Raw genomic sequence first — 14,917 nt, forward strand, 5'->3', positions numbered from 1 at the left:
ATGTGCTGCTGGAAGAATGGTCAATTAAACTGGGGGCTGCCTTCAGCCCAAAGAGCTGCCTGAAGGCTCCTACCAAAGCTGGCATCAGATAAGGTCTGAATATCCACCTGGTAAAACTTGGTAAGGCAGGCCATAGATGGTGTGAATTTCTTTCCTGCAACCACGGATTGCAGGAAAGAAATTTGCGCAATTCTCCCATCAACACAGACTGAGTTGATGTAGGAATCCCTCCTGCTGAGCCATTGTCCAGTGGTGGGCGGAATAAGCCATCCCCACTGGGAGTAGACTGTAATTATTGCTAATGGCTAAAGCAGCCACTTGCGATAATTGCAAGCAAATCCGGCAGGCTGGTTGTACCCAAATTGATCGAAGAGTCAACTTGGTGCACTAAGCCTGCCCATTCATGGTTTGAACCGTCTATGGCTGGCTGGAAACAGAAGAGCAGGTGGTAGGCTTGCAAATCTGGCAAACTCTTTCCTGATGCCAAAAAGCCCAAGAGGCACTCACAGCATGAGCTTTAACAGGACATGGTCCTCAAGACTATAAGCTTGAAAGAGAAGATGGATTCCTTTAGGGTTGACAAAAAAAATCTTCCTAATAGAAGCAGACAGAGTGTGCGTTTGGAGCGGAGGCCCTAAACCGCACCTGCACGCCTGTCATATTAGGGTAAGCAGCTGTGTCCTAATAGGTTAGTGCCCCTCATGGCCCCACAAACGGAAGGATAATGTCTTCTTCGCTTTCCCTGCCGTTGACACCTGTTCTGGCACTGACTACAGAGGCATTTTCAGATGTATTGGGGGTTATTTACTAAAACTGGTGTGTGCAAAATCTGGTGCATCTCTGGATAGAAACCAATCAGCTTTCATGTTTTATTGCCAAAGCCTAGTTAGAACCAGCTCACGTTAGATGCTGATTAGCTACAATTACAGCTGCAACAGATTTTGAGCTCTCCAGTTTTAGTACATTTCCCCCACTGTCTCTCACCACCACCTCTTGCACCACATAACCATTCTGCCCATAGGCTAGGAGCAGAGCATTACACATCCCAAGGCCTTATACTTTGTGTGGTTTCAGGCTGGGTCCCTAAGCCTGGTTCCGTTTCTCAGTGGGATCCCAAGATAGGAGCCCAACCACTCGGCAGGGTTCATCCTGAATTCTATACCACCCCAGCTATGGGACCTCCATCTTCCAGCCACCATCGCATCCCACTCCTTCCCGCAAATTCACTCCTTGGATACCCAAGGGGTTAACCGGAAGTTCTCATGCTTTGTTTTTTTAAGCATAGTCTCATTCAATTCACTCTTCTGTTCACAATGACCAGGTCAGTTGGTATAATTTAATTACAAAATGTTATAATAATAATACTGTAGTATTGTCTAGAGTCGTTGAATGGGTTAGGGAAAATAAAAATGAAAAAAGGTGGGTTCATTTAGAACACACACTTAGTACGGCGCAACTAAGAGATATAATATGGAATCCTCCACATTATAGGTTACTTGACGAGAATACAAATGCATTGACATGGAACGCACTAAAAATCTGGGATGGGGTGTATAAACAATTAAATAGACAATATAATTCACCTTTAATAGCATTGAATGAAAATGAATACACCAGGAAGAAAAATAATAGGAGGAAATTGGATGAAAAAAGATAGGGTACAACTAATGCCACGTACACACGACCGGACTTTTCGTCAGCAAAGGTCCGACAGAGCAAATCCGTCTGACAATTCGATCGTGTGTGGGCTCAATCGGACCTTTGCTGTCCAAAAATCTGAAGTACTTTAGAAATAGAACATGTTTCAAATTTTTTCGCTGGAGCTCCGCAGAACCCAGTTCCTATCGAGAAATCCGCTCGTGTGTATGCTAGTCCGACGGATGAAAACCGACGCTAGGGCAACTATTGGCTACTGGCTATGAACTTCCTTAGCCCTTGTACACACGATCGGAGATTCCAACAACCAAATCCGTCGGATTTTGTCCTATGGATTTTGTCCGACAGATTTTGTCCGAAACTTTTGTATACACACGGTCGGACGAAGTTGTCGGAAAATCCGATCGTTCAGAACGTGATGACGTTATTTTGTTACGACGGGACTACGTTCAGGCTAGTAGCCAATAGCTTTGATGTAGGAATTTGATCTGAGCATGCGTGGCACTTTGTCCGATCGGAATACCCTACACATGATCGGAGTATGTCCGATCGGAGCATTTTGTCAGAAAATATTTCCGGCAAGTTGGAAAATTTGGTCCGACTAATATTCCGACTGAAACAGTCCGATGCAGACCACACACAGTCGGAATCGTGTGTACAAGGGCTTATTCTAGTCTGGTTGTACGTCATCACATTTGAATCCGTCTGACTTTTGTGTGATTGTGGGTGGCCAAGTCCGTTGATTTGGAAAAGTCAGTCGGAACTCCACCGAAAGTCCGTCGGGAAGACCGTCGGACCTAGTCCGTCGAAAAGTCCGGTCGCGTGTACACGGCATTAGAGACATAATAAAAGAAGGGAAAATTGTACCATATCAGGAATTAAAGCCCAATAAGGATTTAATGGCGATCAATGAATGGCGGTACCTTCAGCTGAGCCACTTTGTCAAGAACTTATCTCAACCAATAAGATCTGGTGATGAATGGCCAGATAATGTAACAGATAACATCAAAGGTACTATATCAAGGTTATATAAATTACTATTGACGGTGGAAGAACTGAAGGTTCTGCCATTTATTGAAAAATGGGAAAGGGAACTAGGATCACAGAGGGATAAAATTACTATAGGCAAAATATTGAAATTAACCCATTGCTCGGCATCAGACATTAAAACCGCCGCAATGAATTACAAATGTCTAACTAGGTGGTTTGCTACCCCAGATAAAACCAGTAAATTTCAACAGGGTAAATCAGCGGAATGTTGGCGAGTCTGCAAAGAGGTAAGAACAATGGCCTACCTATGGTGGGAGTGCCCTAATATAAAAAAAAATTGGAAAAAGATTCTATGCTATGTAAAAGAAATGACCAAAATAGAAGTAGTAGAAGATCTGTGTACAGTACTTTTCCATGGTATAGAAGGAGGGGTAAAACAATATGAAGAGTCATTGATACCATACCTTTTAAATGCAGCAAAAATACTTATTCCTAAGATATGGCAAGAGGTAGAAAGCCCATCAATGTGGGAGTGGATCGATGCAGTAGAAGAAACATATAACATGGAATGTCTGAGGTACAACATCGGGGAAAAAGGTGATGGGATAAAAGACAAACGTAAGTGCTGGAAAGAGTTTAAAAAAACTTGGAGTTATGCAGAAGAATTAAGAGTTAGACCTATAACAGGGAGAAGGAAAAGAATAAGAAGTGAAACATTACAGGAATTAAAACACTAAGGGATAAGAGCAGGGGTAGGGGAGATGGATTGGGGGGGGGGGGGGGAGGAGGAAGGGGATAAATAGGGGTAAGATTTTGTATAAATGTTTTTTTGTAATCACTTAGTTAAATTAAGATGAATCAGAGTATAAAATAAATTTTTAAGAGCAAAAGGAAAATGCTACTATGATGTGAAAATGAGAAGGAACAAAAACGGTAAAGTTGATTTAAGTCTCTCAAAAGAGTTGAAGTGGCAAAAAAAATAAAAATTACAAAATGTTTTACTTGTATTTCTTGCACCATTTACTCGGATACAGTCCTCAGTAACTTGAAGCAGAACAATTTTACATCACGGCACATCATCAGCAATGCAGCGCTTCCTCTGGATTATCCAGCGGACTTGGTGAATCTGCCCATGTGTGGGCTCCGGCGGACTTTTTGTTCCCAAAAGTCCGGCGGACTTAAAAAGAAGTCTTGACTCAAAATTGTCCTCGGCAGTCCAACGGACAATCCGCCCATCTGTGTGCTAGTCCACCGGACTTTTGAAATTAATGGACTTGCCCACACGGAGTAAAGTCCATTCATTTTGAACATGGCTCCAGGTAGACGGGACTAGTGAAGGAAGTCCCAGAGGATGCTGGGACTGTGACATCATAAGGGGCGGGGTCACCATGTGACATCACCCATTGACCCTGCCCCCTTTGCCTATATAAGTCGCCGCACAACACTTCCCTGCCATTACTGCCGGAGAGAGCGTCGTCTCAACATCGGAAGGAAGAAGAAGAAGAGAAGAAGAAGGAAGAAGAAAGAAAAAGAAGGCGACAAGACCGGGCCAACACTAGTAAAAGAGCTGCAAGAAGATAGCGGAGGCCCGACAAGAAGAACTGAAGAGCAGGACAAGACCCCCGAAGTCGGAAGAAGACCCCCAGATGGTGGCGGCGATGAAGGAGAAAGCTGGGCTCCTCTGCTAGTAAAAGAGCTAGCAGTAAAAGAGTAGTAGATAGCGGATGAGTCCGGCGAGAATACCCCCGATAACGGAAGAAGACCTCCAGAGCTGTCTAATAAAGTATTTTAAAAACCTGTAATGTGTTTTTTTTATTAACACTTTTTTCCCCCAGGTGAATGGGTAGGGGTACTTCGTACCCCATACTCATTCACATAGGGTGGGGGGCCAGGATCTGGGGGCCCCCTTATTAAAGGGGGGTCCAGGATTCTGATAAGCCCCCCGCCCGCAGACTCCAACAACCAACGGCCAGGGTTGTTGGGAAGAGGCCCTTGTCCTCATCAACATGGGGACAAGATGCTTTGGGGTGGGGGGCCCTGTTGAGGGCACGCGGCCTGGTACGGCTCAGGAGGGGGGCCACTCGCTCGTCCCCACCCCCTTTCCTCACCGGCCAGGCTGCGTGCTCGGATAAGGGTCTGGTATGGACTTTGGGGGGACCCCACGCCGTTTTTGTCAGAGTAGGGGTTCCCCTTTAAATCCATGCCAGGCGACGGGGCTCGCGAGGTGTCAATTTCGCCGATGGAGGAGGCGACATTGACTTTATTCGCTAGTCCCATCTTCCTGGAGTCACTTTACTCCGTGTGTGGGCAAATCCATTCATTTCAAAAGTATGGAAAAGTCCGGTCATGTGTGGGCGTGTGTGTGCAAGTCCACTCGTTCGGAAAGTCCGGCGGACCTCCGCTGCAAGGTCCAGCGGATTGTCCACTGGACTAAGTCGGATAGACTGATTGTGTGTACACGGCATTACTCTCCTTGGGTTCAGTGCTGTGTTGTACATAATTTTAAATGCAAATGAGACCCCACTCAAGTGCTTCTCTGTGGAGGTGGGTGAAGAGGAGACGGAGGACATTTGAAGCCCCATAGTAACTCTATCGGTGACGTCACTTCCCATTCATTTCACAGCCGTTGCTGTCCATGTCCTCTGCAGAGCTTTCGGCACTGGAGATCGGGTCGGAGCAGCTCAGATCAGCTTCCAAAAAGGTATGTACATGATCTCACAAAAGTGAGTAGACCCCTCAAGTTTTTGTTAATATTTTATTATATCTTTTTATGTGACAACACTGAAGAAATGACACTTTGCTACAATGTAAAGTAGTGAGTGTACAGTTTGTATAACAGTGTAAATTTACTGTCCCTGCAAAATAACAGCCATTAATGTCTAAACCGCTGGCAACAAAAGTGAGTACACCCCTAAGTGAAAATGTCCAAACTGGGCCCAAAGTTCAAAATCTTGTGTGGCCACCATCATTTTTCAGCAATGCCTTAACCCTCTTGGGCATGGGGTTCACCAGAGCTTCATAGGTTGCCACTGAAGTCCTCTTCCACTCTTCCATGACAACATCATGAAGCTGGTGGTTGTTAGAGACTTTGCGCTCCTCCACCTTCAATTTGAGGATGCCCCACAGATGCTCAATAGGGTTTAGGTCTGGAGAAATGCTTGACCGGTCCATCACCTTTACTCTCTGCTTCTTTAGCAAGGCAGTGGTCATCTTGGAGGTGTGTTTTGAGTCTTTATAATGTTGAAATACTGTCCTGCGGCCCAGTCTTTGAAAGGAGGGGATCATGCTACGCTTCTTGTACAAAAGGTTTTATTGAAATGCCACAGTACATGATGGCATTCAGGGTTCCCTCAATGAACTGTAGCTCCTCAGTGTTGACAACACTCATGCAGCCCCAGACCATGACACTCCCACCACCATGCAGGACTGTAGACAAGACACACTTGTCTTTGTACTCCTCACCTAGTTGCCGCCACAAACGCTTGACACCATCTGAACCAAATAAGTTTACCTTGGTCTCATCGAACTAGAGGACATGGTTCCAGTAATCCATGTCCTTAGTCTGCTTGTCTTCAGTAAACTGAGGGCTTTCTTGTGCATCATCTTTAGAAGAGGCTACCTTCTAGGACGACAGACATGCAGACCAATTTGATGCAGTATGGTCTGAGTACTGACAGACTGACCACCCCACCCCTTTAACCTCTGCAGCAATGCTGGCAGCACTCCTTCATCTATTTCCCAAAGACAACTTCTGAATGTGATGCTGAGCATGTGCACTCCACTTCTTTGGTCAACCATGGTGAGGCCTGTTCTGAGGGAACCTGTCCTGTGAGAACGATAACACCAAATTTAACACACCTGCTCCCCATTCACACCTGAGACCTTGTAACACTAATGAGTCACATGACACCAGGGAGGTAAAATGGCTAATTGGGCTCAATTTCAAAATTTTTACTTAGGGATGTACTCACTTTTATTGCCAGCAGTTTAGACATTAATGGCTGTGTTGAGTTATTTTGAGGGGACAACAAAAATTTACTTTACATTGTAGCAAAGTGTCATTTCTTCAGTGTTGTCACATGAAAAGATATAATAAAATATTTACAAAAATGTGAGGGGTGTACTCACTTTTGTGATATGATGTATAATAATTTATTCTTTACAGGGATAGAAAGGTTAGTGTTAGATCCCTGGTGTCTATCGATGCAGGGATTTTAGATTTTGCATGGACTTCCACTTTATAGGAGGAACTGATATATGTGAAGCTATGTACCAGACAGATGTCTTGGCTGACAGGAGTTTTTATAAACTCCCATTAATCAGTAGAAGTTGCCTAGACACAAATCTAAATATATGAATCTTTATGATTGGTTAAATGAATAAGTGGGGTTTCTCCCTTGTAATATAAAGGAAATATGACATCCAAACATGTACCTCTTATTGGTGGAAAATAATTAATAACACCCATCTCATCCTGTGTACTTAGGATGAAACACAAGCCAAAATAAACAAATCTCTGCTCTTCAATTCAGTTTTAGTGTCTGTGTCTGATTGGATGGCACTTCCGGGGGCCTTTGGCCAACGCTAAAAGGTAAGAGGGAGACCAATGGTAGAATTGAACCCCTTGAAGAGTCATGCTAGGGGGGAACTCTGATGATAGTTCAGCAATCATATCTCTCAAAGTGTGGCCACTAACCCCGAATTCCGGAAAAACAAAAGTATTTTCCTCCTCCTGCATTTAACACCCCAAGGAAAATGACTTAATTTCAAGCCTGAATTAAAAATTGCAATCTGATCATACATCAAGCAGCATAACAAAGTCACACAGCCAATTCTCATGAAGCAGACATCCTGACCCCACAAGTGAGGAGCTTTGTGAAATCTGTCTGCAGTGGATTGCATAGAAAGCAGATTATTCTGATACTGCTCAGATTAAAATGAATAAAATAGCAGCTCTAACAAGCCGCTGACAGCATAAACTGTCAGATCAATACCCTCTATATCTCAGAGACAATTTTTTTTCTTTTCATACAGTAGCCCACAAACACTCAGAACCAAAAATAGTACTTTAGCTCCAGAACGTACTGATAATAACACTATGTAACACTGACATGCAGGTAGCTCTAACTGGCTGCAATTATCAGGCCCTTGCCGTAAATGTACAAATAAAGAGTCTGTGTTCGATTACAGCTCATGGAAAACTATTGTGTAAGTGTAGAATTACTAGTTGCACCTTCTCAAAATACAGGCTATATTTAGAGCACAGTTGTAATATGTACTGCTTCTGGCATCCTGCCCCACTTGGGAACAACTCTTCCTGTACATAGCGGAGGGATGTGTCCGCTCACACAACACAGAAGTCAAGTGGCAACAAATGTTTTGCTAATATGCTATAACAGTTTCCATTTACATTTCCAAAAACTACAAGAAGCCTGGTCTGAGTATATATTCAGCTTTTGTAGAAGATTATTTGTGGAAAAGGACTTTGCTTGAAGCTCCAGAAAAAAAAAAAAAAGTCATATTATCCTAAACCATATGTGGCAACATTGCCTACATGGATACCATTACAGAGGATATCAGTGCAGCTTATTTCTAGCTATAGTTGTCTGGTGTTCCAATATAGATTTGTGCCAAAGACTGGTGCTTGTCTTCTTCCTCCACTCAGTCTGGCTGTATCCATTTTAACTATGGGCAGATGAAGCTGCTGCCTGTTCACTTCCTGGATTTACACAGACACACCTCCAGCTCTGCAGCTTTCATTGGCCCTATTATGACGCACCCCCCCCCCCCTCCCATGTCATAAGCCTAGGCTTTTTACCAGACAAGAAACAGGAAGTGGGCTGTATAAAGTATTTACTGGCAGAAAAAAATGTTTTATTATCCAAAGTTAAAACAACAAGGGCAGAAGATTTGATCGATGCAAAGTTGAAAAAATTACTGAAGTTCCGCTTTAAGTGTTGGAAGTGTAACAGCATGTACTAAGCACTCTGAATTAATGAAAGTGCTGTAATGATATACTAGCATGTGTGTGTTTATATATGCTTGTATATTCTTCACAGGAAGGACATTTTTTTTTCTCTCTGCTCCCTCCTGTAATGCTGTTCTCACATATGTATGCTGTTCCCCTATGCAAGTAAAGCAGAACTCTACATTCCTCAAGATCTCAGTGCCACATCTTTAGTGCTGTTTCTTGGCTTAGGGTGGCACTGTGCGGAGGGGCAGCAAAAAGCAGCCCCCGCATGAAAAAAAGCCCCCCAGACCTGTCTTCCCGAGTCCCGGCTCCAGCAGCCGCCTCCGCACATATACAGCGGCTGGCTTGCTATAGTGTGGCACTTGTGTGGCACTTGTAAATATATTATGGGCAGTATGCAGTGCCTGGTCGAGGGGGGCAGAGCAAGTGGTCAGACCAGCTGAACCCTATCTAACTGGCGGAGGAGGAGCCTTATGCTCCACCTACCCTCCTCCGTGCGGCTTTCTACACTGTATTGGCCTGGGGCGGGTCTGTCTCCCTAATTATGCCAGGGAGGGCCAGGATAGCCCAGAATCGAGGCGGATCTCAGCAAAGCTAAAATAAATCTTCGGATGAGATTCAGAGCCGGTGTTCTGGCATATTGAGTCTGGCCATCATATAGCGTCCGCCCCATACTGCGCACGGCAGAAGAAGCTTCGCAAAATTTCCGAAGCTAAATGGTGCCTGCGCCGTGAGTGGAGGTGGTAACCCCACCATCCAAGTGGACATAGGGTTGTGAAAATTAGACGGCCCCTCGCTCACCACGCTTCGGGCTCGGCCTCGCTGCGCTCGGCTCTTTTTTATTCCTACTCTATGTCCACTTGGATGGTGGGGCTAGAACTTGGACTCAGTGCGCAGACGCCGTTCATCCTCGGCTATTTTCGGAATCTGTGTTGCTGTGTACTGCGCAGTCATACATTGCCTCCCCCCTCCATGCAGTCATACATTACCTCCCCCCTCCATGCAGTCATACCTTACCCCCCTCCCTCCATGAAGTTAGACCTTACCTCTCCCCTCCATGCAGTCATACATTACCCCTCCTCCATGCAGTCATACATTACCCCTCCTCCATGCAGTCATACATTACCTCCCCCCTCCATGCAGTCATACATTACCTCCCCCCTCCATGCATTCATACATTACCTCCCCCCTCCATGCAGTCATACATTACCCCCCATGCAGTCATACATCAACTCCCTCCCTTCATGCAGTCATACATTACCTCCCCCCTCCATGCAGTCATACATTAACTCCCTCCCTTCATGCTGTCATACATTACCTCCCCCTCCATGCAGTCATACATTACCTCCCCCCTCCATGCAGTCATACATTAACCCCCTCCATGCAGTCATACATTATCCCTCCTCCATGCAGCATTATCCCCTCCATGCAGTCATACATTACCCCCCCTCCATGCAGTCATACATTACCCCCCCCCCCCCCCCCATGCAGTCATACATATGTATGGTGCAAAATTATACAATTTTCTTGTACAATTTTCCTTTAGATATATCAAAATCACATAATATGAGGTCAAACCTAAGAACACAAATCTAGGGACATATGTTTTTGATGCAGGCAGCTAATCTGATTAGGTTAGGTTCTGACTAGTTAAAGGAGAAATAAATAGTGAAAAAAAAATTACTAGGAGGTAAAGTTTTTTGGTAGAAGAAACACTTAATGACCAAAGAAAGAAAACATTGGATGCAAAAGAATTGCTAAAGAAGAGGGAAATGGCACCTATGCCAATGTGGAGTGGTGGAAACCCATCATCACTGGAGAAAGGCAAACTAATGCCCTGTACACACGGTCAGACATTCCGACAACAAAATCCATCAGATTTCTGACGGATTTTGTGCCAAACTTGTGTTGCATACACACGGTCAGACAAAGTTGTTGGGTACGACGGAACTACGTAGAGGCTAGTAGCCAATAGCTTTGGTTTCGTAATCTAATCTGAGCATGCGTGGCACTTTGTCCATTGGAATTCTCTACAAACGATCGGAAAAAGTCTAATCGGATTCTGTTGTCTGAAAATTTTAGATCCAGCTCTCAAACTTTTTCCGTCGGGATTTCGGACAGAAAAAATTAGATCGCCCACACAGGATCGGATTTTCCGACAACATAATCCGATCGGACCTTTTCCGTCTGAAAATCCGACCGTGTGTACAGGGCATAAGAGTGACATTGTAAGGGTGCATGCTTGTGCTTCTAGAACACAGACAGCAATTGTCCATATCCATGTAATATCTTTGCAGATGCCCAAAAGAGTTGAAGGGGATGTGATGTGTTTACAGTCAGCTTTATTATTTCACTGTTCTCCACCAGTATTTCACCCTTCACGCTAATACCTATTTCTTGTATAGTACAAAAAGTACAGCACTCTATCCTACTCTCTACGCCTAGTCATTATTTATGTACATTAAGGAAGTACATTAAGTAACAGCCAAAACAAACAGGATCCTGGAGATAAAGCTGTTTACCTGCCTGACGTATTAAAGCGGAGTTCCAGCCTCTAAAAAAAAAATATTTAAAAGTCAGCAACTACAAATAATGTAGCTGCTGACTTTTAATATAAGGACACATATCTGTCCAGGGATCCCGCAATGCCGACCCCTGAAGCCGATTCGCCGATTGGCCCGGGTGCAAGTGCCGCCATTGCAACTAAGGGAAACCAGCAGTAAAGCCTTCAGGCCAGTTTCCTACTGCACATGCCTTAGTCGCGCGCCATTTTATGAATGGCCCCGTCGTCTTCTGGGACACACACAGGTCCCAGAAGGCAACGGGGGGGGGGGGGGGGGTTGCAACGCAGAGAGGGGCCGATCCAGATGCGGAAATTACGTACCTAGCCGTGGAGTTAGGACGCAAGTTCACATTTGTACGCTTCAAAGGTACAGGAGAAAAAAATAATAATACAAAAACGAGGAGGGGTGGTCTTTAGTTTAGGACCTAGCTGCATAGTTGTATTTTTGGCTGGAACTCTGTGCTTTAATGTTAAATATGAGAAAGGTAGTTCAAAAATTTTTGTGAATATACAAGACATTCTTTAAAGGATCTCAGGAAAAGCCAAACCAGTAATGTTTAGCTTTTTATATTGTGTAGCTGACTTGTCTCTAGAAAATCTTCTGTATATCATCATTACTTAATAAGAGAGCAGGGGCTAGAGAGATGTTGTGATCAGGGGTCAAGTCCTGGGGAAAAAAGTGTGGGAAATCCCACCCAAGATCCACTCCCCCACCAAAAAAAAAAAATGATACACTCATATGCACGAACGCTTCAAAAGTGGTATTTTTCATCCAATTTTCGTATTGTGTGTATGAAGCTTAACTGTTAGTACATTAAAAAAAACAATCCTCAATAAACATAAATACGGTAATTCTCTGAATAATCAGCATTCATTCAATTGTGCTTCCATGCAAATGTGAACATCATGTTCTGATCTTTATTGGGGAATTTTATTTTGTATATAGAGTGTTTATGTGGTGAGTTTACACTTTTCATTAAACAGAGTTTGGATAACACAGGGTTAAACAGAAAGGTCATAAATGAACTGCACATTATCTGGACAGAATGCTTGGGGAGATAGTGATGTGTTCCTGCTTAGGAGATGTATGTTAGCTTGGGGGGCTGCAAACTCTGCAGGGCTCCAACACACACTCGCTGCTATTCCAACCCTTCACATATTTCCACATAAACTTCCCTCCTGGCATTAAACTTTGCCAGGTGAGAGTAAAAGTATTCTCGCGCCTACCAATGTGTCCTAAAACTAGTGGGGTTGCAGCAAAACACCGGCAGGGGTATACACCCTCCCCAGATTAAGTGATAGTGATTAAGAAATGGTGTTGCGCTCCGACTACTTAGATCTAATTAAATTAACATGTACTCAAGTGACAACCAAAACAGAAATAAACTAAAATGTGAAACTGTATGTTTAAATAAGCTCAGACAATGTGCATAAATATTAAAGTGCAATAAACCAGGTCACATTGTGCGCTTGACAAAAAACTTGATATGAAAAATCCTCTATAGATGACAGTGAGATGATATTAAGTATATATCCAAATATATAAATGATATGAAAAAAAAAAAAAAAAAAAAAAAAAAACACAACTGAGTGTCGTTATAAAAGTGCAAAACAGATCAAAGAATACACAAAATACTAATAATCCATGTGTAGTGTATCACGTGTCTGAACAAAATACTAATAGTCCATAAGCAGTGAAATGTGTGTTTGAGCAAAAATTCCAAAAACAAAAATAAGGTGAACTATAGTTATATGGAGAGCATATCCATTTAATGATAAAATGCGTCCATTTGATGATCAACAAGGCAGTATCCTGCGTGCTCCAAAAGCAGGGGGTGGATTCCACCAGTGCTCCTATGCGTATAATATCCTCACACTAGGTGCAGTAATTACCTTACCTTACTGCTGTAAGGTAAACAGCATTTCCAAAGTGACGCTTGTTGTCCAATGTAGGTTCAGTAGGTGATGTAATCCTGGACTCTCATTCACCATGGGCACGTTGTAACATGCAGAGAAAGCAAGGGGAACACTCCAATAGTGAAGTACGTATTCACAATTTATTGGGTATAAAACGAAGGTAAGGTACTCACATTTAAAACAATAATAAAAGCACAACTTAAACGAACGCGTGTCACGTTCGCGCTTCCGGACGTCACTTCCGGTGTCCTTACTGGCCAATTGTGTTCCTACGCGTATCGTCAAATGACTTCATCAGGGAATTTGACTTTGCCAGGTATTGTGCTCAGCTTACCACCCCAAACTGATGTTCCCCCCTCAGCTCACCTCTCTCCCTGCATGTTCTGTGAGCAGAATAGCTGTGCTCCTCCTCTGGGTTCTCTCATCATATGGCACTGAAGATAGAGGAGAGGGGGATTCAGCGGGACACATAGAGCAAGTATGCAGGAGACTTGGGGGGGGGGGGGAGATGAGGAGACAGACAATCAGGAGGGGCCAGCGGGGAGGAGCTCATCATGAGAGGTCTGACTAAATACAATCTCTGAGCAGCAGGGACCTGATCTACCCATCAGCTAGCTGTGATTGACAGGTAGATCGAAGAGGAAGCTGTCATGGGGCCCCCTACTGGCAATGCCTGAATGGTCAGGTGTGTGGCACTTACTATTGCGAGCTTTGTCGGCAGCTGCTGGTGTAGCACCTGCCACACAACTCGCATACTTCACAGTCTTGCAGGACGCAGCTGCTAATGGGAACTGAGCTCCTGTTGTGGAAAAAGTACAGGAACTCCGTTCCCATGAGTTCCCGCAGGACTTGAGCCCTGGTTGTGATCCAGTGCACCTCAGAAGCCAAGCCTCAACCATGCCCCGTACACACGATCAGAAATTCCATCAGAAAAAAATTGGATGTTTTTTCCGACGGAATTCCGCTCAAGCTTGGCTTGCATACACACGGTCACACAAAAGTTCTCTAAACTTTCAACCATCAAGAACGCGGTGACGTAAAACACTACGAGGAGCTGAGAAAATGAAGTTCAATGTTTCCATGCATGTGTCGAATTGTTTCTGAGCATGCGTAGGAATTTTGCGCATTGGAATTGGTACAGACGATCGGAATTTACGATCGGTACTTTTTTCGACCGAAAAATAGAGAACCTGCCCTCAATCTTTTGTTGGCGGGAATTTGGCCAGCAAAAGTCTGATGGAGCATACACGCGGTCGCATTTTCCGACCAAAAGCTCTCATCTGTCTTTTGCTGGCTGGATTTCCAATAGTGTGTATGGGGCATAACCCTTCTTTATTAGGCCTTCTTGGTTGGAAATAACCCAATGGAGTACAGGGTCAGTGTTAACAGTAACCCCTGTCTGCAAACCCAAAAACAAATGTATTGCACTATATTGCAGCCTACCATTTGTTCGATGTGATGGCTGCATTCATTTTATTTATTTTTTTTTTATTTTTTTTTAGGCCTTCTTTTTTTCATCTGGTGATCTATCCAGTAAGTCTGTTGTTCTTCAAAAGAAATTCACACGATTCCCCCATCAACACAGCCAGTGTTGACAGGAGATGTAGGAATTGTCTTCTACGGGAAGCCATCCCCACCAAAAGAAGACGGTGATGATCGCTAGTGGCTACTATAATCTATAATCGCAAGAGAATCCGGCAGACTGGTTGTACATTCAGCCTGCCCCTTAACGGTTTGAATCACGGTCGGTACATGCTGAACCAGCTGAGATTCAATCCGTGTATGGCAGCCTTGGCTAGAGTTTGTTTTAATTTGGTAGT

This window comes from Lithobates pipiens, unplaced genomic scaffold (assembly GCF_037356315.1).
Source record: "Lithobates pipiens isolate NorthernLeopardFrog02 unplaced genomic scaffold, aLitPip1_a1.2 Scaffold_19, whole genome shotgun sequence".
Classification (NCBI taxonomy): domain Eukaryota; kingdom Metazoa; phylum Chordata; class Amphibia; order Anura; family Ranidae; genus Lithobates; species Lithobates pipiens.